This window comes from Anolis sagrei, chromosome 2 (genome assembly GCF_037176765.1).
Source record: "Anolis sagrei isolate rAnoSag1 chromosome 2, rAnoSag1.mat, whole genome shotgun sequence".
In the NCBI taxonomy this organism is placed as follows: Eukaryota; Metazoa; Chordata; class Lepidosauria; order Squamata; family Dactyloidae; genus Anolis; species Anolis sagrei.
Genome location: NC_090022.1, coordinates 70,745,819 through 70,768,808, shown reverse-complemented (window position 1 = coordinate 70,768,808; position 22,990 = coordinate 70,745,819). Strand labels below are relative to the sequence as shown.

General features: G+C 40.9%; 1 protein-coding gene across 2 annotated transcripts in view; it reads left to right on the top strand.

The window, feature by feature from the left end:
- Nucleotides 1–22,990, top strand: part of TEX264 (testis expressed 264, ER-phagy receptor) — a 189,196-nt gene that overhangs the window by 9,644 nt on the left and 156,562 nt on the right. The window lies entirely within an intron of this gene.

Below are 22,990 nucleotides of genomic sequence, written 5' to 3'. Positions count from 1 at the left end.
TAGTAATTTCTGTCCCGCTATGCATATTCACAAGTGTGGACATTCATGCTCAACATTTTTCCAGTATTAATGGTTTTATTTTCCTTTATTTACTTTTTTAAATTGGCAAAGTGTTTCCTAGTCATTTGATCTGTACGTACATAGTCTATATTTCTTGGGGCTCTTCCACACAGCCCTATATCCCAGATTATCAAGGCATAAAATCCCACAATATCTGCTTTGAACTGGGTTATCTGAGTCCACACTCAGATAATGTAGGATTTCCTGCCTTTATATTCTGGGATATAGGGCTTTGTGTAAGGGCCCTTAGAGGCCAGTTGAGCTGAAGCCATTTCATTTTTCTGGTTCTACGTCTGCACTTTATTCAAGTATTATAACCTTTCCATTCTCTGAAATTAGGGTAGTCAGGCCAGAGAGCTTGTGCCATCATCTCCTGAAGAGAACTATGACCTGAGAGAAAGTTGCTTTGCTTTTTTTGTTACATCAGATTTTTTAATTTTAAGATGGGTGATTGTGGTGGCAGAATGACAGTAAATAAATGTGTTCTGTGGATGAATAGTTGATTGTTTACTGAGAAATTGTGATTCCATTTCTCTTTAGATCTGTCGAACATTTACTGGAGATAACACACCATTGGCAAAGAGTGTAGTTTTAAAGGGAAGAGTAACAAATAGGTTGCAGACCTCCCATTAGGCTGACAGAAAGCATTTGCTCTCTAAAGCATGAGTTTTGTCTCTTCCCTTACATTTTGTCAAACCGTTTTAACTAAGCATATGAAAATTGTATCGCATGTTTTATCATTTGGTTTTAGTGGAATTGTGAGGCCCTAAGGAAATGGCAAGACATTCCTGTAGAACAAACCGATGACTCAAAGCTAGGTCAGAGGTCTGCTAAGTGTTTGCTTGGATTCAGAATTAAGCATGAAAAGAGTAATGAGACTTGTTGATTATTTCTATCCATTTGACTTACTTCTTTAGAGAAGATACTCCTAGAATTGTTTTGGCATCACCCCTATCTTGTGGCTACCAAGAGGTGGAAGTGCCATGAAGAGTGACAGCAAATCATGAAACCTGCACATGATAGTTTAGATGCTTGTCCCTTTCTTCCTAAGAATATCTTCTTTTGGTTTTCTGTCTTGTAAATCTCTCTTTAATTGAGGCATAGAGCTTTTGACAGTGGTCACAGTTCAAAGAATTATGCCACTTCCTCCATGTATCATACATACACCGAAAATAAAACAACAGCAGTCTTCTGTGGTCTGAATTAAGTCTTTATAGCTTTTTGTGGTACAGTGTTGGTGATGCTGTTCCAGAGAGTCAGATTTCCAATTCAACATTTTTAATTCAGTGCGCCTCCTCCTTGGTACTTTCTTTATTAAGGAAAAGTTCAGCTAGACTTTGATCTATTATTTGCTTGTTGATTGTTGACAGCCTGATCCACATTTAAGGGGCCACCGCTGAGAATGGCTGGAATGGCCCTTGGAGGACACTTTAGGGAGTTAGTTCTATAGCATGTGTCTCTGAAATAGGTCTGGTCTGATGTCAGTACCTGTCACCCACCTGTCACCCACAGCAAATTGCAAAAAGCTACAGCCAGCACTGGCAACAATATCAGCCTCACGTCAGTCCGGTCAGCCTCACGTCTGTCCGGTCAGCCTCACGTCAATACTGGGCAAGATTCTGGAAAAGATTGTTAAGGAAGTGGTCTGCAAACACTTAGAAACAGTCATCGCTAATAGTCAACATGGATTTATCAAAAACAAGTCATGCCAGACTAATCTGATCTCTTTCTTCGATAGAGCTACAAGCTGGGTAGATGCGGGGAATGCCGTGGATGTAGCGTACCTGGATTTCAGTAAGGCCTTCGACAAGGTCCCCCATGACCTTCTGGCAAGGAAACTAGTCCAATGTGGGCTAGGCAAAACTACGGTGAGGTGGATCTGTAATTGGTTAAGTGGACGAACACAGAGAGTGCTCACTAATGCTTCCTCTTCATCTTGGAAAGAAGTGACAAGTGGAGTGCCGCAGGGTTCCGTCCTGGGCCCGGTCCTGTTCAACATCTTTATTAACGACTTAGATGAAGGGCTAGAAGGCAGGATCATCAAGTTTGTAGACGACACCAAATTGGGAGGGATAGGCAATACTCCAGAGGACAGGAGCAGGATTCAAAACGATCTTGACAGATTAGAGAGATGGGCCCAAACTAACAAAATGAAGTTCAACAGTGACAAATGCAAGATACTCCACTTTGGCAGAAAAAATGAAATGCAAAGATATAGAATGGGGGACAATGCCTGGCTCGAGAGCAGTACGTGTGAAAAAGATCTTGGAGTCCTCGTGGACAACAAGTTAAACATGAGCCAACAATGTGATGTGGCGGCAAAAAAAGCCAATGGGATTTTGGCCTGCATCAATAGGAGCATAGTGTCTAGATCTAAGGAAGTAATGCTACCCCTCTATTCTGCTTTGGTTAGACCACACCTGGAATATTGTGTCCAGTTCTGGGCACCACAATTCAAGAGAGATATTGACAAGCTGGAATGTGTCCAGAGGAGGGCGACTAAAATGATCAAGGGTCTGGAGAACAAGCCTTATGAGGAGCGGCTTAGGGAACTGGGCATGTTTAGCCTGAAGAAGAGAAGGCTGAGAGGAGATATGATAGCCATGTATAAATATGTGAGAGGAAGCCACAGGGAGGAGGGAGCAAGCTTGTTTTCTGCTTCCTTGGAGACTAGGACGCGGAACAATGGCGTCAAACTACAAGAGAGGAGATTCCATCTGAACATTAGGAAGAACTTCCTGACTGTGAGAGCCGTTCAGCAGTGGAACTCTCTGCCCCGGAGTGTGGTGGAGGCTCCTTCTTTGGAAGCTTTTAAGCAGAGGATGGATGGCCATTTGTCAGGGGTGATTTGAATGCAATATTCCTGCTTCTTGGCAGGGGGTTGGACTGGATGGCCCATAGAAACTCTTTGATTCTATGATTCTATGCTCTGTCAGTGGTCTTATTTGGCCATTAGGACCCTGATGTAATGTTGCCCCAGTTCATTGCATAGAATCCAGATGGCTACCTTCTGATCTTAACAAACACAAATCCACTACAAGTCGTAGTACATAAATCACAAAGGTAAATGTTGTTTTTCAGGTTATATAATGCAATATTAAACGTATAACCAACAAATATTATACGTTTAATATTGCATTATATAAGCTGAAAAAAACCCATTTTACCTTTGTGATTTATGTACTACGACTTGTAGTGGATTTGTGTTTGTTGTGATTGTGGGAATCCATTGTCTTTTGTGTACCTTCTGATCTTGCCATTCCTGCCAGGCAAAGAAGAAGGGTTCTACCCATGGATATTTTGCCAAAGACTTCCTCAAAGCTGGCACTGGCCTTGCTTGGAAGCCTATATAACACTGAATGTTAAGCTTTTGCTTTTTAGTTTCAAGGCATGCCTTGGCCACAGCAAAAACACCACTTTTTCTTGTCAATTCTGAGAGCTAGAAACATTTTTAAAAAACCTTGGGATTCTGTCACAGTTGCTACAATTTTAATTCAAGGCATTATTTTTTTAGTGTGCTCTCAGCTGTGGTAGTTTCTGATTCCCTGCACAAGATTAGAAGGTGAAATAAGTTTGTAAAAAAACCCAAAATTGTATATAGAAAACAGTCACGGAGCCAAGACACCTGATGAAATGACCTTCTTCATTGTTTGCGTTATAAACACAAAGGGCTTATAGAAAGAGGCAAGTTCTTCTGCTTGCTGTGAAAGGAGAGTATTTATTTCTGGCATCTCTCCATCTTATTGGAATATAGTTACTCAGTGTGACTTAAAGAATCTGGAAGGAAAATGTCACCATGCTTTATCTTAAGCCAATGTTTAGTTGACACTTACCAAAAAATGAGTTTCCAGATACTTAGGCCTTTTCTACATTGCCATGGAAAATCCAGATTATCTTCTTTGAACTGGATTAAATGGTAGTGTAGATTCATATAATCCAGTTCAAAGAAGATAATGTGGATTATCTACTTTGATTGGCTGGATTGTGATCACAACCAGACACAGTGAAGACATCTGCCCTTGCGCTATGCTACTCTGCTGCTGAGTACGCATGCCCAGTGTGGAACACATCTCACCACACTAAAACAGTGGATGTGGCTCTTAATGAGACATGCCGCATTATCATGGGGTGTCAGCGCCCTACACCACTGGAGAAACTACACTGTCTAGCCGATATTGCACCACCTGACATCCGCCAGGAAGTAGCAGCCAATAGTAAAAGGACCAAGGCAGTGACATCTCCAGCCCATCCCTTGTTTGGGTATCAGCCAGCATGTCAACGACTTAAATCAAGAAATAGTTTTCTGAGATCTACAGAGACACTCGCTGGAACACCCCAGCAAGCAAGAGTCCAAAAGTGGCAGAACCTCAATCAATGGCTGATACCAAATGAGAGACTCCCCCCTGGGCACACAGAAAACTGGGCGACTTGGAAGGCGCTGAACAGACTGCGCTCTGACACCATGAGATGCAGAGCCAATCTTAAGAAATGGGGTTACAAAGTAGAATCCACGACCTACGAGTGCGGAGAAGAGCAAACCACTAACCACCTGCTGCAATGCAACCTGAGCCCTGCTACATGCACAATGGAGGACCTCCTTGCGGCAACACCAGAGGCACTCCAAGTGGCCAGCTACTGGTCAAAGGACATTTAATCAACTACCAAGCTTGCAAACTTTGTGTTTTGTCTGTTTGTTTGTTTGCTTTGTTAAAAATGTAATACAAATGTCTGGTTGCTCCTGACACGATAAATAAATTGTCTGGATTATATGGCAGTGTAGAAGGGGTCCTAAAATGCAATCTCATTGTGCCACCCAATTTTCTTTTGCATTTCCTCCCCAAGTTTTCTGGTCCATAGGACGTGCTTTCCACTATGGCTGCATCTATATCTGTCTTACATATTTGCTGGTTCTTTACTGCTGAATATAAATATATATAACTTTGCATGTCAGCCAGCTAGACTTTCAGAGCTGAAGTGCTCCCCGGAAAGCATTTCTTGATGTGGAGGAACTGTTAGGGCATTAATTATGGGACTGGACTCAGTTAAGACATATTCATTCTACAAATTAATTTAACAGTTGTGGACAAAATATTGGTTTATCTAGCCGAATTCTCTATGGTGATAGGAACCCATCTGTTAACTCACTGTCTAATCATCAGTCTGCATTGTTAGTAGGGGTGGGAAAGGTACATGGTCTGTAAAGCTGGTTTTGCAGTTCTCTGCCCCTCTAGATACCCCAGACCAATCTCTTTCTACCCAAAAGAGAGGGCGAGTAGCCTCTCATAGAAATCTGTGGAAGCTGTGATTTGGTTTTTAAATCAGCTACAGTCGCTTTTTCCCACAACTGTTTAACATGAAAAAGATCCCAGTTTTCAAAAGTAAAAGTGGACCTCTGGTGATTTCTGTTTTTTCTCTCTCCATATTTTTGGAAATTTTGTAGCCCATAAAGAGTCGCAATAACAGAAAACTGCCTTCCAAATATACCCCAGTTGCCGACACATGGCTTCAGGAGTTCCCATACAATTATTGTATGCAATTGTCCTAATAGTACTGCTATGGTATGCTGCTCACAAGTAATCAAAGTAGTCTCTCATTCTCTTTAAAGTTTCCAAGTTCCAATACACTTGTCATAACAGAAGGATCATGAAGAGTTTGGTCAGCTTTCTCAATAGTGTCTCCAGGATTGCTTTGAAATTACTCTCATTCATTCCCGAAGTATAACTTCTGAAGTGTAATATTTTAACTGTATCTGTTTTCACTTTTGTAAGTTGCTTTGAGTTCTGTACTATTGAAAAAGGTGAGATATTAATAACAATAAACTTTCAAACTACCTAGGCCTGACATCCTACCCACTGTTGCCCTATCCATGCTTATATGGATATGCATACAACCCTCAGTGATCATAAGAATCTTGAAAAAAGTAATAGCAATGGGTTAATAGTGTTGTAAACTGGCCCAGGCTGGTATTTAAGCAGAACAGGATGGGCAGAGGGTGCATAAAGATACTGATCCCATAATGCCTGAAGCTGCTTGCCCAGTCAGAATTTCTGCTACAATACAAAATGTGCTTTGAAAGCAGTCTTCATTGTAGAAGCTTTTGCAGATACATTATATTGTTTAGCTTTGAGAAGGCAGAAAACCAACATATAAAAGGTCATAAAATGCAGCAGAAGGCTACTATGGTGTAAATGTTAAAATCTTGAGTCATGTGGTTTCCAATGCCCAAAAAGACAAAACTATACATAATATTGAGATGCAGCTAGGTCATTTGGAAAGGTGCTGTTTTGGGGCTTTTGGTTCCTGTTATCTAAATTGGGGTTACACAACTCTAGGTGTAAAGGTTGGAGAAATTTCACCTCTAGATGTAAACATTGGAGAAATAATCTTGGAGGCACTCTAAGACCATCAAAAGTGGCCAGTGGCTGGAAGATTCCTCTATTAAGTACTGTTATCTCTCTCTTCGCCATCTACGCTGTCTAGGTCTCAGTGGAAATGTAGTCCAACAATACAGTGATACCTTGACTTAAGAGTTTAATTTGTTCCGTGACCAAGCTCTTAACTCCAAACATTCTTATCTCAAAGTGAACTCTCCCACTGAAATGCTATTAATCTGTTCTGGCCTCCCGGCCTCCCCTCCATTTCTGTTACATGTTTTTAAATAAGGAAATGTACTTTATAAATAACAAATAATGTATAAATGCACATTTACATGGACCAGTTAAAAAAAGGAAAATAAACTTGCCACAAAGTTGTGGCAAGGAAGCACACTTGAGGCAACAAAATGAGTGTTGGACAGTGTAATAGCAAGGCAAAACCTGGAACAAGAAAAAAAAAAAGAACCATAGAACAATAATAAAGATCAACTATGAAATGGTAGAAGCACAAAGTTGTGGCAAGGAAGCACAAAGTGAAGAGGCAGAAGCGTAATTTTCTTCATACTATACTCATTCCAGCCTACCTCCCTCTCTTGCTCTCTCTCTTCATGAAGCCAAACATACCAGGAATAAAAACCACACAAAATCAACAAACCCAAAGTTCTTCAAAGCAGTCAAGGTCAAAGTGAACAGCAATCTCTTAAAGCAGATAGCAACATCCTAAAGTGGACAAGAGCACAAGGCTCAGAGGCTGCTCCCTTGAAGCCTTAAAGCCCTCTACTCTCTTGCTAGTGCTCCCTCTGACTTTAGCTCTTAACGCAAAATGCTGCTCTTTTGTCAAAGTGAAACCCAGGTTGAGCAACAGTTCTTCATCAAAACACTCTTAACTTGCAGGACCAATTTTCTCCCCTGAATCCCATAGTGACTCTTTTTTTCAGGCAAAATAAGTCTGACTCCCCCCCACCCCACCCCACCCCTGTTTTCAGAAGTGACAAGAAGTTTGCTTTTTGAGTCTGTTTGGGGTGTGGTTTGGGGGTATTTGGTGATTGCAGCATTGTAACATCTCCAACATTATTTATACTGTTGTTAGGTCTTCCAGTTGTCATTTTATCAGGTGTACGTTGATTGCACATGTCCCATGGAGGCTGGAAGAGAGTTCTTCACTGCTAGGACAGTTGGGCTCACAAAATAGTTTCAACCTTGTGGTGTCAAGAGCAGCTGTTTTCAGCTGTTCCTATTTTTGTAGAGTTGCAGGGCAGATGGGAAAGTGTCTCCAGGGATAGGGCCATGCCAAGTCTTTTGAGCTGCAGACAAAGGTCTTATTTTGAAGTATAAGTTCTGAAGTGTAATATTTTAACTGTATCTGTATCTGGCATTCTACTGAAAATTATAGTGGGAATTATTATTGTGGGAATGATTGTTAGTTCCCCCTGCCCCAAGATGTAGCTTGGGACCAGGCATTTGGACGGCAGGTTTGACAATAATTACAATGCTTTTAGATTGGACTATGGACAGGCTTTGGACTGGGCTGTTGGTCGTTGAATCAAACTCTGATATGGCTATATGGTTAATCATAATGTTTAAATGGATTTTAACTTAATGTTTATTTACTCTGTAATGTTGTATTGTAACATTTTGTATGTTGCCAGCATCAAATTGTTGCTTTTGTAAGCCGCCTGAGTACCCCCTCGGAGGTTGAGAAGGACGGGGTATAAATGTTTGAAATAAATAAATAAATAAATAAGATATTATCTTTCTCAATTCAGATTGCAGGTGATAGTGGCAGGTTTTTTTTTTTTTTTTTTTTTGCAGTTTACAGCTTGGGCAGTGACTTGTCTAGCATTATCCACGGAATTGGAGTTTGGGGGAAGGTGCAATTCCAGCAGTGTAGTAGTCTCCAGCAGTATATCAGATTGATTCCCAATATTGCTTTTTTTGGTGTGTTATCTAATGCATTATCACACAGTCCTATAAAATGGTACATCGTTCCTATAAAGTACTTTAAAAGGGGACATCAATCCCTCACTTGGAGTGGGATTGGGTTTCCTATGATAAAAAAAGGTCATGATGGGTGATGCTATGACAAATTGGGTAGTGCTGTGTAGTTTATGTTAGGAATGTATTGCAAAACACGTAGTTTTGGATACTGTATTCACATACCCCCAGTTGTGTGTCATCTTGATCAAAGGTGTTGATAGCATTTTGTTTCCATGCTGGATTGAATAACATCTTGGAGAGATTTCTTTGTAGTTCCTCAAGTAGGGTGGAGATTTGGAGATTTGGACTGTGTTTGGTATAGCGTTATTAGAGAAAGCCAAAGCAAGTATCTGAATAAACCTTCCCAAGAAATTCCTATGAGAGGGACACCGTACATAAGCGTTGACAAGATTTCCTTGTCTTTGACTGAAGGAACCATAGGTCCCTTCCTCTATTTCAACTCAGTTCAGGAAGTTGTTCTTCCACCTAGGATACAGTACAACTTTTGTATTCATGGAACCAACATATGAGGTTTCTTTTAGCCATGGGTTCACTTATTAAGTTATTCACTTAGGGTCTTCTATGGTGCAATTGTTAATCCCTTGTGCCAACAAGACTGAAGACCGACAGGTCGTAGGCTTGAATCCGATGAGCCCCCTCTGCCAGCTCCAGCTCCCCATGCTGCCCTGATTCCCCGTTGGGGAGATGGTGGCAGGGTAGAAATAAAGTTTTATTTATTACTAGCCGTCCCCTGCCACGCGTTGCTGTGGCCCAGTCTGGCGATCTGGAAAATAAAAGTAATGAGAAAGTGTTGGTTTCTAATATAAGTAATGTTTTTATGCTTGTGGGTAAACAGTATTTTTTGTTGTTTCTTTGTCAGTGTTGATGTGGAGATTGTCTGGTTTGCCTACTCTGGAATATGGAACATATCATAGTCTTTCTTTAGGGGTCCCTTTCAAATCTATGATGCTATCTCTCTCTCTCTCTCTCTCTGTGTGTGAATCATATCTATCTATCTATATGTATAGCTAGATGGCTCTTTGTCAGGAGGGCTTTGATTACATTTTCTTGCCCCTGGTGAAGGGGGTTGGACTGGATGGCCTTAAGAATGAGGGTTCTGTGTGGGAAATTTGCCCCAATTCTGTCGTTGGTGGGATTCAGAATTCTCTTTGATTGTAGGTGAAGTATCAATTCCAGTAACTACAAATCCCAAATGTCAAGGTCTATTTCCCCCAAACTCCATCTGTATTCATCCTTGGGGATATGGAATATTTGTGCCAACTTTGGTCCAGAGCCATCATAGTTTGGGTCCACAGTGCTCTCTGGATGTAGGTGAACTACAACTCCCAAACTCAAGGTCAGTGCCCACCAAACCCTTCTACTGTTTTCTGTTGGTCATGGGGAGTCCTGTATGCCACGTTTGGTTCAATGCCATAATTGGTGGAGTTCAGAATGCTCTTTGATTATAGGTGAACTATAAATCCCAGCAACTACAACTCCCAAATGACAAAATCAAAAAATTTTTTGAGTGAAGGACATACATTGGGTTGTTAGGTGTATGCTGTCCAAATTTGGTGTCAATTGGCCCACTGGTTTTGGCCCACTGTTAATCCCACAAACGAACATTACATTTTTATTTATATAGATTATGTAGGGGCATGAGAGAAGCCTCCCACAAGGATGGTAAAACATCAAAAAATCCAGGCATCCCCTGGGCAATGTCCTTGCAGACTGCTAATTCTCTCATAACAGAAGCAAATTGCAGTTTCTCAAGTTTCTCCTGGCACACAAAAAAAGGGTCTCCTGTACAAACTACATCTTCTTTTTTTGGAAATTCCATAATCAACTCGCTTGAAAATAACAGGATTTGCTATGTTTGGCTGTTTCACGTATGTATGAGAAGTCTGGGAATAAATATCCCATGGATACAGGGGTCATACCACCTGTGGATTTGCTGTTTTGATAATGTAGTATTTGATAAAACCTAATGAATAAGTTTTAGATCCTTTGAGATGCCCTCTTGGTCTTTCAGTCTGCCTTAGTCACTATAGAAACCACCTTCATCATACAGCTCCTTTTATCAGAAAAGGCTAAAATGATTATATCAGTGTTTACAATAACAGTAGATCACCAGTAGTGCCTTTGAGCACCTAATCCATTTTCACTTTGCCTTTTAAAAGTGGTTTTCCCTTCTTTTTTCTCCTCATGGAAAATCCACGTCACAAGGCAGCATTGAAGAGTGCCTGTTGCTACCATACTGAGTCAACAGGACAAGAAAAACGGCCTACCTCAAAGCCATTCCTTTGGCTGCTAGAAAAAAACCAAACTCAAACACCTGGCAGCACCATCTTCCATCAGGCTTTGGCTCCTAATTAGTCTCCATGGAATGTGTCAGCTGAATCTCAGTGCCACAACTTCTGAAGCCAACACCAGTGGGGAATCCAGCCAGGCCAAGCTGCCCCATCCAGTTTCTACAGCACTGGAAATGTAGACTCAGAAGGGCCTGTGTCTGTTTCTCCTCAGGCTGTCTTACAATTCTCCTGCTGCATAATTGGCTGATATAATGTCTTGTCTGGTGTGGAAGGAGAAACATCGTTTGCTCAAAAAGCTAAAGAAATAATAGAAAGCACTGGCTCTGTACCGGAATGTTCGAATATATTTAAAAGATTCTTGTTCCCAGAATAACTTGAGTTGTAAATCACATGTGGAGGGTGTGGAAAGGAAGAGATGACTTCTGCTCTCTGTTTATGTATGTGTGCCTGTGCTTGGGTTGCTAGGAAAGTGAATGTGGATTTTATCCAGACCAATTCAGAATGACAAGGTAGGAAGGAAGAGAAAGAGAGGCAGACAAACAGACAGACAGACATGTGTGTGTGTATACACACACACACACACACACACACATTCTCCTGCTATGAACCATCACAAAGCTTACGATCATCAGGAGGGGCTCTGCTCTCAATCCCACCACTCTTGCAAACGTGGTTGGTGGGGACGAGAGGCAGGGCCTTCTCGGCAGTGGCCCCCCATCTGTGGAACTCTCTTCCTAAGGACATCAGGTTGGCCACCTTCCTCCTGCCCTTTAGAAGACAACTGAAGACCTGGCTTTGAGGCCAGACGTTTGACTAGAGAAGAGCGGCAATAGGAAAAGAAACTTTGGATTTTAGCAACATTAGATTTTCCTGGCCTGGTTTTGGTTTTACTGGCACGTTAATTTATTATTAAATGAATTTGTTGATGACTTTGTATAATGTTTTAAATGGATTTTACTGTTTTAATTGTAATTCTTACGGTGTATATGTTGTTGGCATCATTTGATGCTTATGTGAGGCTGCCCTGAGTCTCCTTGTGGGGAGAAGGGCGGGGTAGAAAATTGAAAGAAAAACTGGCAATCCTTTACAGATTCAAAATCACTTTTATTATTTTGGAGGATATAAGACACTATGTATAACTTTGCTTGGCATACAACTACTATATTTGATATAACGTATGTAGAATCTATTCAGAAAAATAATGACAAAATTGTGTTTCTTTATAAAAAAAAATGTTAGCCTTATAGGTACAATATCCTGAACTGCAAGGAACACTTCCATTGTAAAAAACCTCTATTTTTGTCAATTTTTGCAAAAAATGTAATTTTTTAAAAGTAAAATAAAGATAATTTTATTTGCTATAGTACACCATAGTACTAAATTCCACCAAAAATATTAAGAAAGGAGAATCAAGACCAGGGACTACAGTGACATGTAGTAAGGCGGGTAGGGTGGCTGCAGTGAGTGGGGCAGGATGGCAGTTGTGTCGTGCAAAAGGCAAGGAAAGGGGTTGCAACATTACTCTTTTGGCTGCCACCCATTCTGTCCCAGCTCTCTCTTCCTCCACTCTCTCCACCCCGTTCCCTCTATCCATCCCAGAGACCCAAGAGAAGGTCTGCACAACCAGGTCTTGAAATGAGACAGAGGTGTCATGTGACAAAGTAAGAAAGAGAAGTACAGGCCGGGATGGTTGGTGGAAAAGTAGTCTGTGTCATGCATGAGGGTGGTGTCCTGGGCTTCTAGCCTACACGAAGACAGAACTGTTAATTATCCAGTCTCAGTTCTATCTGTCTCAGTTGAGTGAGGGAACTACACTTTGTAATATCACTTTAAAATATTTAATGTATTTAAAGCATTTGCAAGAGGGCTGCCACAAGTCAAAAATGAGTTGAAGGCATATTTCAGAAACAAGTTTCACCAAATATGTTTGATGTGCTCCTAATGTGCGTAGGCGTTTTTCTTTTTGTATCCCTCAGTTTGCCTTTGGCCATGTAGCATGAGTTTATTTGTCATACTTTTGCTCTTCCTTGGAAAATTCAAGCTGTTTAAGGGAACTCCAAATGGGTTCCCACCCAGAAAGTGATCAAGGGCATAACAGAGGATGATATCTGATGCTCAGAATATCATCTGTCTGTTTAGACTAGGTCACTTTCTTCTGTCTGATACGTGGGCATGAGATTCTACAGGCTGATTGTGATGCTGAGTTGTGGCCCTTCGCTTCACTTCTGTGTCTCCAGCATTGCTATTGGACAATTAGACAAGAAACAAGACAGCATTTTAATTTTTATAGAGACAATGCTGAATTAAGAATGTGGTTTGTGTAGCCTCAAATTGCAATCACACTAAAGTTCATCTAGCCTTTTGATTTCATGAGTGTATCCATTGGTTACAGTCTTATTCAGCAAACAACCCCTTGGCTTTCAAACTCAACCACTATTACAGTCTTATTCCCAACACAGAAATCTGAGAGCATTTTGCTATCAGCAGAGTGACCTCATCATCATGTTGCAGATTTTATTGTTTGATGGATTAGTGCTTCGCACATTGCTACTTTTAGGAATGTTCTTCCCTCCCTCGACATGCATATGCTTCTCTGGAAGTTCTTCAGGACAATTTTAACTACAGCTATTCCTCATGTGACAGAACAGGTTCCAAGCCCTCCAAGCACTTTTCCAGTTTGACGATCTGCTGATGCTTGGTAAGATTTCTAGAATTCTGGGAAACTTCCAGTCTCTCCCCCCCCCCCCCCCCCCCCGAGCTCGAAACAGCAACTGTGGAAAGGCCAATGGAAATTGCTGGCAGAGCTGCCATCCACCATTGCCTGCTGCAGCAGAAATTTGAGTAGCTGGCAGGATATTGAGTGCCTTGTTGCTATGTTAATTCTTCTTTTCCATATCATGGTATTAAGAGATTTTACTAAAATAAAGAGGCCAGACATTTTAATGGTACTTATGCTATAACATTCAGAACACATCTCTGACAATATACAGTGTTGAATGATTGATGGTTGTTGTTGAAAAATTCCAATGAAAAAGCTTATTAAATATTAGGTATTAGGACCTCAACACTGATACAATGATGTAGGAAGCTAAGGTAAAATTTCTTCCTTGTTGACTGGATCTTTAGGGTCCTTAAAGACAGGCAAAAAAATCAGAGAGAAATTGGAATATTAAATCCCACTTCCTCTCGAGAGGGAGGTCACACAGCTGGCCCAAACTCTGGAATTTTGCACAAGGGATAGTAGTGCCTAGATGCTCTCATGAACTGATCCGAGATCAGCAGGGGTGGGCAAGGGCACTGCCAACCTCTTCCACCCTGCCCTCCTTTCCCCCTGCCACTTTCCAGAGTAAGGCTTCATTTGAGGTCTGGAGCCTTTCTCCCCACTCGGATGTGCCAAAAGAGGGCTTTGGGGAGGTGAGGGGGGATTCCTGCTCCAAAACCCTCTGTTGGCTCTTCCAGGGAGGAGGGAGCGGGGAAAAGGTTTCAGGTTCTTCTCCGGTAAATTGGGAGGGAAATGGAGGGTAGGGAGGTGTGGCTGGCAGTGCCATCTCTTTTCTCCAGGCTGCCTGGAAGTTAACCCAAGGAGTCTGTTTCCACAGGCCCCATACCTCCAAAGATCCAAACCTTCAGGGAGGGTCCAGATTTTGAGAGGTATTTTCAAACCTGGATTAAACTGAGTAAATTCGGTTTACTCCAGTTTTAGGCAGATTAGCTTGAAATGTCATCTGGATGCCTCAGGATAATCCATTTTTAGCCTGAGTTTTAGGTCTGTGTAGATTGGCTCTTAGTTCATCCTTCAAAAAAAGAGAAAAAAAGAGTGGGAACAGTGTCTTGAACAACATAGTAATTGCTTTGTCCGTGATCCTTCACTTCCATTGCTTCTGGTTCTTGAATTTCTCAGAAGTTCTCTATCGAGAGCAAGCAGAGCTCAGTCTGTTTGGATATGCACACACCCTCTTGGACATTTTTGAATTCAGCATAGGTTGCCACTCAGGTGCTGCTTATCTCTGTGTAATTGTTATTGGTCCAAAATAAACACATATGTGGCAAATTACAGGTTGATCTACGACTAACAAAGGGCAGGAGCTCACAGTACACGTGGCATACAAAGGAGGGTGTGATATAGATGTAATTTTGTTAGCTGTGGTTAAGACATTGACTTGGCCCTCTGGCCCTGAGTAGGCGTCAGGTAAGTTAGGCAAGAGCCATTCATAGCATAGGGAAGTTTTTTTTCCCTTGTGGGACGTTTTGCATTACATGTTTTAAGAAGACATGGCTCTGTAGCTTTTATAATAATAATCATCATCATCTTTATTTATACCCCGCCACCATCTCCCCAAGGGGACTCAGGGCAGCTTACATGAGGCCAAGCCCGACAATACATACATACATCAGTAAATCAACACAGCAATAAAAGAAAAGAAAAAAATCAAGTAAAATAAAAATAAAAATACAATACAAAACCACTATAAATAACATATCAGCAATAAAACAAATCATTTAAAAACACAAGGATCCAACACTGTGGGCAGGGCCAAATCTAATAGATTAAAATTTTAAAACACTGTGTGTGAACAGCAGTAAAATGAATCTGAACTGGGGTTTTTAGAGGGTAAGGTAGGGTTGATTGACCCAACAGGTATAATAAACTGCTTCAGAGGACATTTTGCAGAGAATTCAACTGGCACTTAGATTATCATTTGTTTGGAACATGCATTTCTAACTTTCTTGTTCTTGAGTATGTTGATCCCCAGTTACTGGATGCTGTTGTGTGAAGGACCTGCTAGGATATACGAAGTGAATGCAAAAGCCATAAATACTATCAACATCACCTAAGCCACAACTCTAGGCATAGTTTTATATCATCATAGGCTAATTGGTGATCAGACAAAAAAAACCTATTAACTTTGTCAGAGAGCTTCTCCAATGGCCAGAAATTCTGGGAATTAAAGTCACATGTTGTGTAGGCCTACTATAGAGTCTTGCTGGATGAGAGGGGGTTTGGTATGGTTTAAGCCGAGCAGCATGGCTTGATAAATGTCACACTTGCCCTTTGTCTGTCTGAAGCAATATCACATCTGACGCTGACAGTTCATACCCTGCATATTAAAAAAGAGATTTTTCCTAACCTTAGGACGAACATCTTGATAGCAACACCTGCGTGGGGACATAGCAACACCTCTTTGGGCCTGCTGCCTTGCAACTCCAGGGCAGGGTGCCTCCATGGCCCCACAGCCTCACGGTGAGAGTACTTCAACGGCCTAGCTGCCCGCTGCCAGCCATAGCAACACCTGTGCGGGGCCATAGTAATACCTCTTTGGCTCTCCTGCTTTACAACTCCTGGGCAGGGCACCTCCATTGCCCCACAGCCTTGCGGCGAGAGTACTTCCGCTGTCAGCCATAGCAACACATGCATGGGGCCATAGCAACACCTCTTTTGCCCTGCTACCTTACAACTCCTGGGCAGGGCGCCTCCACAGCCTTGCGGTGAGAGTACTTCAACGGTCTAGATGCCCACTGCCAGCCATAGCAACACCTTTTCAGCTCTGCTGTCTTACAGCACCTGGGCAGGACGCCTCCATGACCCCACAGCCTCGGAGCGAGAGTACTTCAAAGACTTGGCTGCCCAGCCATAGCAACACCTATTGAATGACTCCTTGTTTCTTTATTGTATAAAATCAAGACCAAAATGAAGTCCAAAGAAAATAGTGCACAATCAGAAACAATTATAACTCGGCAGCTGCTCTGAGTCCCCTTCAGGGTGAGATTCTCCCTGTGGGGACTCAAGGCGGCTAACAATCCCACATTTTAGTCATAGTTTTAAAAGCGCAATACTTAAAAAAAACCAACCAAACAATTCAGTAATACAGTATGGGTTAAGGTAAAAAACAGATTTAAAAATAATAAATAAACTTGAAATTCACAACCACTTCACCCGTCCTGAATCCCACCCGCACTTCCCCAGGAGCATGCCCCTTATTTTTCCCTAAATGCCTGCTTGTTTAAGAAGGTCTTGTGGAAGGCCAATGAAAAATTGTACATTTTGTACATTCTAATGAAGGTTTTAGTAAAAGTGGGATTCGGGAAAGATTTATATTATCTGAAGAGAAACCAGAAAAGATCTAAATCTTTCAGTGCTCTGATTCTTTTAACAGAATCTTTAGATATTACAGTCAGCTTTAAAATGAGAGGATCAGTCAAGGCTGCTGTGAAGTCTCTTCATGTACTGTACTTTGTGGGCCTTAGCTCTTATAGCTGGTTCAGAGACCAGCTAAGCACCCAGTCAGCAGCTCTCCTCTTGAAGTTTACAGTATTGTTTTCTGGTTGCACGCAAAAATCAGATCACAACAGTCCTCAGTGTTGTCTGCACTATTAGTGGAGTTTTGTATAGCTAACAAGACTTTAATACCTGTGTGACTCAGTTAGATTGTTTGTCCTCTCTCCTGTGCTGTGATAAGGTGTCCCTGGAGAAGTCTTAAGTACAAACTGGAATAACAGCAGCTTGGAAATGTTCTGAGCTTCCCTTTGTCTCAGCTCCAGGGGACTAATATGCTGGTTTGTTATAGCAAAACATAATTAATCCCCTTAAGGATTTCTGGTTAAAAATATGGTGGAATATTATGGAAACTTGTGCTGTAATAATGTTTATATTACAAAAGGCTTTTTTTATGCTGCCTGCCCCTAGGTCAGGACACCTCAGGGAAGTGCTTAATGAGATTCATTAAACACACATTAGGAATTAACCTTTGACAGAACTCAACCTCGGATGGCTACCAGGGCTACTCTTGAAGCTCTATACCACGCAGGGAGACATGCATGCATAGGGAATAGGTTTATTTTTTTAATACATTGAAGGAAATCAAAACAAGACGATTACACCGAGATAGTATAAGTATCAGATGTGTATGAAAACGTGGCTTGAGTTAACCTTTAGATCAGGGGTCCTCAAACTACGGCCCGCGGGCCACTTCCGGCCTGCCAAGGGCACTTATCCGGCCCGCGGAGGAGCGCCCCCCCACAGTGCCCCTCCCCTGGTTGGCTCACGCTATCTGTCAGGCCCGATGAGCAGCGTGAGCCAGCCAAGGGCAGCTGCTCCGCGTGGCCTACTCGTGCGTAAAGCACCTTGCGAGGTGCTTTACACGTGAGTAGGCTGCGCGGGGCTGCTCCTCCCTTGGCAGGCTCACACTGCCCATCGGGCCTGATGGGCAGCGTGAACCAGCCAAGGGAGGCTGCCCCGGCGCTCCATGCAGTCATGCCGGCCACATGACCTTGGAGATTTCTACGGACAACGCCGGCTCTTCGACTTAGAAATGCAGATGAGCACCACACCCCAGAGTCAGATCCGACTGGACTTCATGTCAGAGGAAAACCTTTAACTAGGAAAATTGTGGAAGATCCAGGGTGGGAGAAAGAACTCTTGTCTGTTGGAGGTAGGTATGAATGTTTCAATTGGCCACCTTGATTACCATTTCATAGCCTGACAGTTTTTAGGGAGAATTCTTTGTTGAGAGGTGATTAGCTGGCCCTGATTGTTTCTTGTCTGGAGTTTCCCTGTGTTTGAGTGTTGTTCTTTATTTACAGTTATAATTTTCGAGTTTTTTTTAATACTGGTAGCCAGATTTTGTTCAGACTAGAAATAGGAAGATTTCCCATTCTCTGCTCCTGGAATTACTGCCTAAAGAGGGCTAGAAAGAACCTCCCCTAAGGGCCCTTCCACACAGCAAAATAAGATATGTGCAATGTGCATAGGAATTTTTGTATTGATTTTTTTTAAGAAAAAACTATAGTCTAACCCTCCAATGGTCTGAGGGACAGTGAACTGGCCCCCAGTTTAAAAAGTTTGAGGACCCTGCTTTAGATAATAGCCCAACTCTTTGGGAGAGATGTGAAGATCGATTGAAAATTAATTTCTGAAAATAGTAATATTGCTTACAGATCTGGCCCTCCATCTACTGGAGAAATGAATATAATACTGTACTATCCTGTCCCTACTTTAAGTTCTGCACCTAATATCGACCCTCTTATCGGCAACCTCAACACTTTCGATAATAGTATTCCCCAGCTCCCGTTTACTTGATTCTGGCACTTTCCTTGGGCACCTTTCAGAATTTATTGCATTCATTGAGCCTGAATCTCAGCTATGTTCCTTTATTTCAGCCATATTGTTTTTATGTTGTTCTGTATTTTATCTGATGTTTTTAATTGTATTTATTTTTATCTGTAATTTTTGGGCTTGTCCCTTGTAAGCTGTCCTGAGTCCCCTAGGGGAGATGGTTGGCAAGGTATAAAAATAAAGTTATTATTATTATTATATCACAAATGAATGTAATATTTTGCTATGCATATAATACTGTACTGTCTTTATACTCTGCATGAACTTATGAACTTTTTGCAAATTGTATACATATTTTAAAAAGAGAAATGAAAGGTTTTCATGAGATATGTTGTATCCCCATACATTTCATTATTACAATTTATGTATGTGTCTGTATGTGTTTATAAGGGGAATGGATTAATCTCTGGTTTGCTTGGAAAACTGAATTACTGTGTCGCAAAATGATGCACATCTAAAAAACATGTCACCAACTTGAAATGTTTAGAAAGCTAGAGAGTTATCAGCAAAGCCAGGACCACACAAAAAATAAAGCAAGTTTAAAATTTACTGAAATCAGAGACAAGGTGGTTAAACCAAATGAAGATTATAGGAAAAATCTGAATTTAGCATGTATTATGGTGGCAGTGATGATTATACTAATGATTAAAACAACTGGAGTTAGCATGTGGCTATCATAAAACTTAATAATGGAATCAGACCAAGTGGCTGTTATAAAGCTTAATAATTTCATCAGCTATTTCATCAGCTATGTGACCATCAGTAAAGGTTATGATGAAAAAACATAAGAAATAATAAAACTAATTGCATGGATTAAGGTGAAATAAAATGTATAAAAGAAACATTAGAATAAAGATCAAATCTCTATTCTAACATAAGTTCTAATACGGTGATCCCATGCCCCCAGGGGATATGTTCCTAGTTGAACTCTGATTATGTGAAACTGCAGGTATGACCAAACACCATTAAATTAGCTTACTTCTGAATGCTATAGAGGTGTATTGTAGGAGAGAATCATAGAATCATAGAATCAAAGAGTTGGAAGAGACCTCATGGGCCATCCAGTCCAACCCCCTGCCAAGAAGCAGGAATATTGCATTCAAATCACCCCTGACAAATGGCCGTCCAGCCTCTGCTTAAAAGCTTCCAAAGAAGGAGCCTCCACCACACTCCGGGGCAGAGAGTTCCACTGCTGAACGGCTCTCACAGTCAGGAAGTTCTTCCTAATGTTCAGATGGAATCTCCTCTCTTGTAGTTTGAAGCCATTGTTCCGCGTCCTAGTCTCCAAGGAAGCAGAAAACAAGCTTGCTCCCTCCTCCCTGTGGCTTCCTCTCACATATTTATACATGGCTATCATATCTAAAGAAATCAATACTAAAGAAATGTCCTTTCTTTATGAACTGTTATATCCTCCAGCCCAACTCTATGGTAACTTCTGTAGGAAGCATATAATAGAATTGCCTGGATAACCTTGCAAATTTCTGGAGAGATTTTTCCCCCAGATGTAGATAAGTGAAACCATGGATATGGGTTCCATGGTTATAGGGGTCATACTGTACTGTAGTCTTAACAAACTTCTGCTTTCTAAATTCTCAGCTGTAAAATAAATGTATATCCTCTATTCTTATTGATGGTTAGGATCCTTACATGGGTTCAGCAAAATGTTTGAAAAATCCTTCAATTTTTTTTGAATGTCCAAAAATTGGGGTTGTTTTAAATGAAAATAGGCTCCCTACATGTAAAAATCCAAGTGCATTCCAGGTCTTAAGAAAAAACATAATAGACCAGAATGAAGATAGGTTTAGAGAAGAAAAATATTTTGTCATCCCAAGAATGTAACATAATGAGTCACATTAAATAAGAGTAACTAAAAATATTTAGACAACAAAAATTCCTTGTTAGGCTTTATTTATTTCTTGTGTCAGGGCAACCAGTTAATTGTATTACATTTCTAACAGAACAAGACAAGCAAACAGACAAAGAACAAAATTTGCAAGTTTGGTAGTTGATTAAATGTCCTTTGACCAGTATCTGGCCACTTGGAGTGCTTCTGGTGTTGCCGCAAGAAGGTCCTCCATTGTGCATGTGGCAGGGCTCAGGGTGCATTGCAGCAGGTGGTCAGTGGTTTGCTCTTCTCCACACTCGCATGTCGTGGGTTCCACTTTGTAGCCCCATTTCTTAAGGTTGGCTCTGCATCTTGTGGTGCCAGAGCGCAGTCTGTTCAGCGCCTTCCAAGTCGCCCAGTCTTCTGTGTGCCCAGCGGGGAGTCTCTCATTTGGTATCAGCCATTGGTTGAGGTTCTGGGTTTGAGCCTGCCACTTGTTAGGCTTGTTAGGCTGCAAATATGCAACAAATCCAGTTAGAAGTAGTAGGCCCTCACTTGTATATCTCAAGCAAACACATACAATGTTGTGTGCTTTAAAAAATAGACTTGGTGTTATAGCACTCTGGTTAGCTCTACCCATATATAGATGAATTGCTGCACCAAAACCTACAGGTTCTTGTTGATGTGTATGTTTTTATTGTTGTGAAGTGTCCTTTGAATTCTCAGTATCATAACTTAGGATGTTAATTCTTGTATTCCAAGATTGTTCAGATGTGTTCCCACTAATCTGCCATTCAACATTTAATTAAAGCAGAGACCATGGATAATTAATGCTTTAGGAAGGAGGATGAAATATAGTATAACAATTCATTAAAAAAAAGTTCAAACCAATACTGATTGACATTAATTTAAAACAAAAAACATAATTGAGTTAAAATAAATATTTCTGCTGTGGTGAAATTTTAACATGATTGTATTTTTAAAATTCACAAAATTAAATGTATTCATTAGAGCAATTTAAAAATCATTTATGGAGTGCTGTGCTTGTTTTGTATTTTTCAGTAGTCAAGAGACAGTTAAGAGACAAGCAGCTATTTTCCCAGTCAGAATAATATTGCTGTTTGTCATCAAATGTACTCTATTAGCGTATCAGTTAAGGTATGATCCATACTTCCATGGACAAGCTTTGTGTTTCATATTTCATTCTTCCAGGCAGACTCTGACTTGTAGTTATGTTCAACACAGCTATAAAGATCTGTCATTGCATTTACTGAATTCTCATCTCAATAAACTGATGTCTTGGTTCACTTGAAGTAGCCAGTCCTTAAGATTCAGTTTCTTATTAATCACACTCTAAAAAATTGGGATGCAGTTATAGCAGGGGCCTTGACACTTTTAAGCCGGGGCCCGGTTCACAGTACTTTAGATTGTTGGTAGGTCCGGACTATATTTGAAAAACAAACAAACATAAACTCCTATGCACACTGCACACATCTTATTTGAAAGAACAATTCAATATTTAAAATGAAGAACAGTGTTAACCAATATAAATGTTCCAGTATTTCAGTGGGAAGTGTGGGCCTGCTTTTGGCTGATGAGACAGTCAGTAGTTTCAGTTTAGGGCAGGGGGTGGGTAGATCATCTTGAAGAGCTGCATCCGGCCCACGGGCCGTAGTTTACTTAAGTCCTTCTTATGAGATATTCTATGTAGTTATCGTTTACTTAAGTCATTCTCATGAAATATTCTGTGCAGATAAATATTAGGTTGTGTTTTTAATTTGATCCAGCATTGAAAGTGATCTTGGAGTTTTCTTGGAAATATTTGTTCAGAGGGGATTTGCCTTTGACTTTCTCTAATCGTGAGATAATATGACTTGCCCAAAGTCACCTAGTGGGTTTCCAAAGCCAAGCTGATTGGACTATAACTCTGGTCCTCAGAGTTATAGTCCAATGCTCCAATCACTACACCGTGCCATGAACTATAATATTGAAGAAATGGTGGGAAGTCAGTTGACTTGCAGCTTTTCTGACAAATTTTGTATCTAATGTTTCCTTAAATGTTCATTACGCTCTTTCTCAAACAATATAGCTTGCTATGAATATTACTATAGCAACACCATCTTTTCTGCCTTTCTCTGTATCTAACTTTGAAATATAATTGAGGATAAAATGGTTCCTCTTCATATAGGGATGGGCAGTGCAAGACTTTCAGTACACCACTATAATCAACCATTGGCTGTGTCATTGAAGATGTATCTGACTGAAATATAATTGTTAATAATACTTAAAATGATAATTTTAGTGGGAGGGAGAAGTGGAAGGGAGAAGT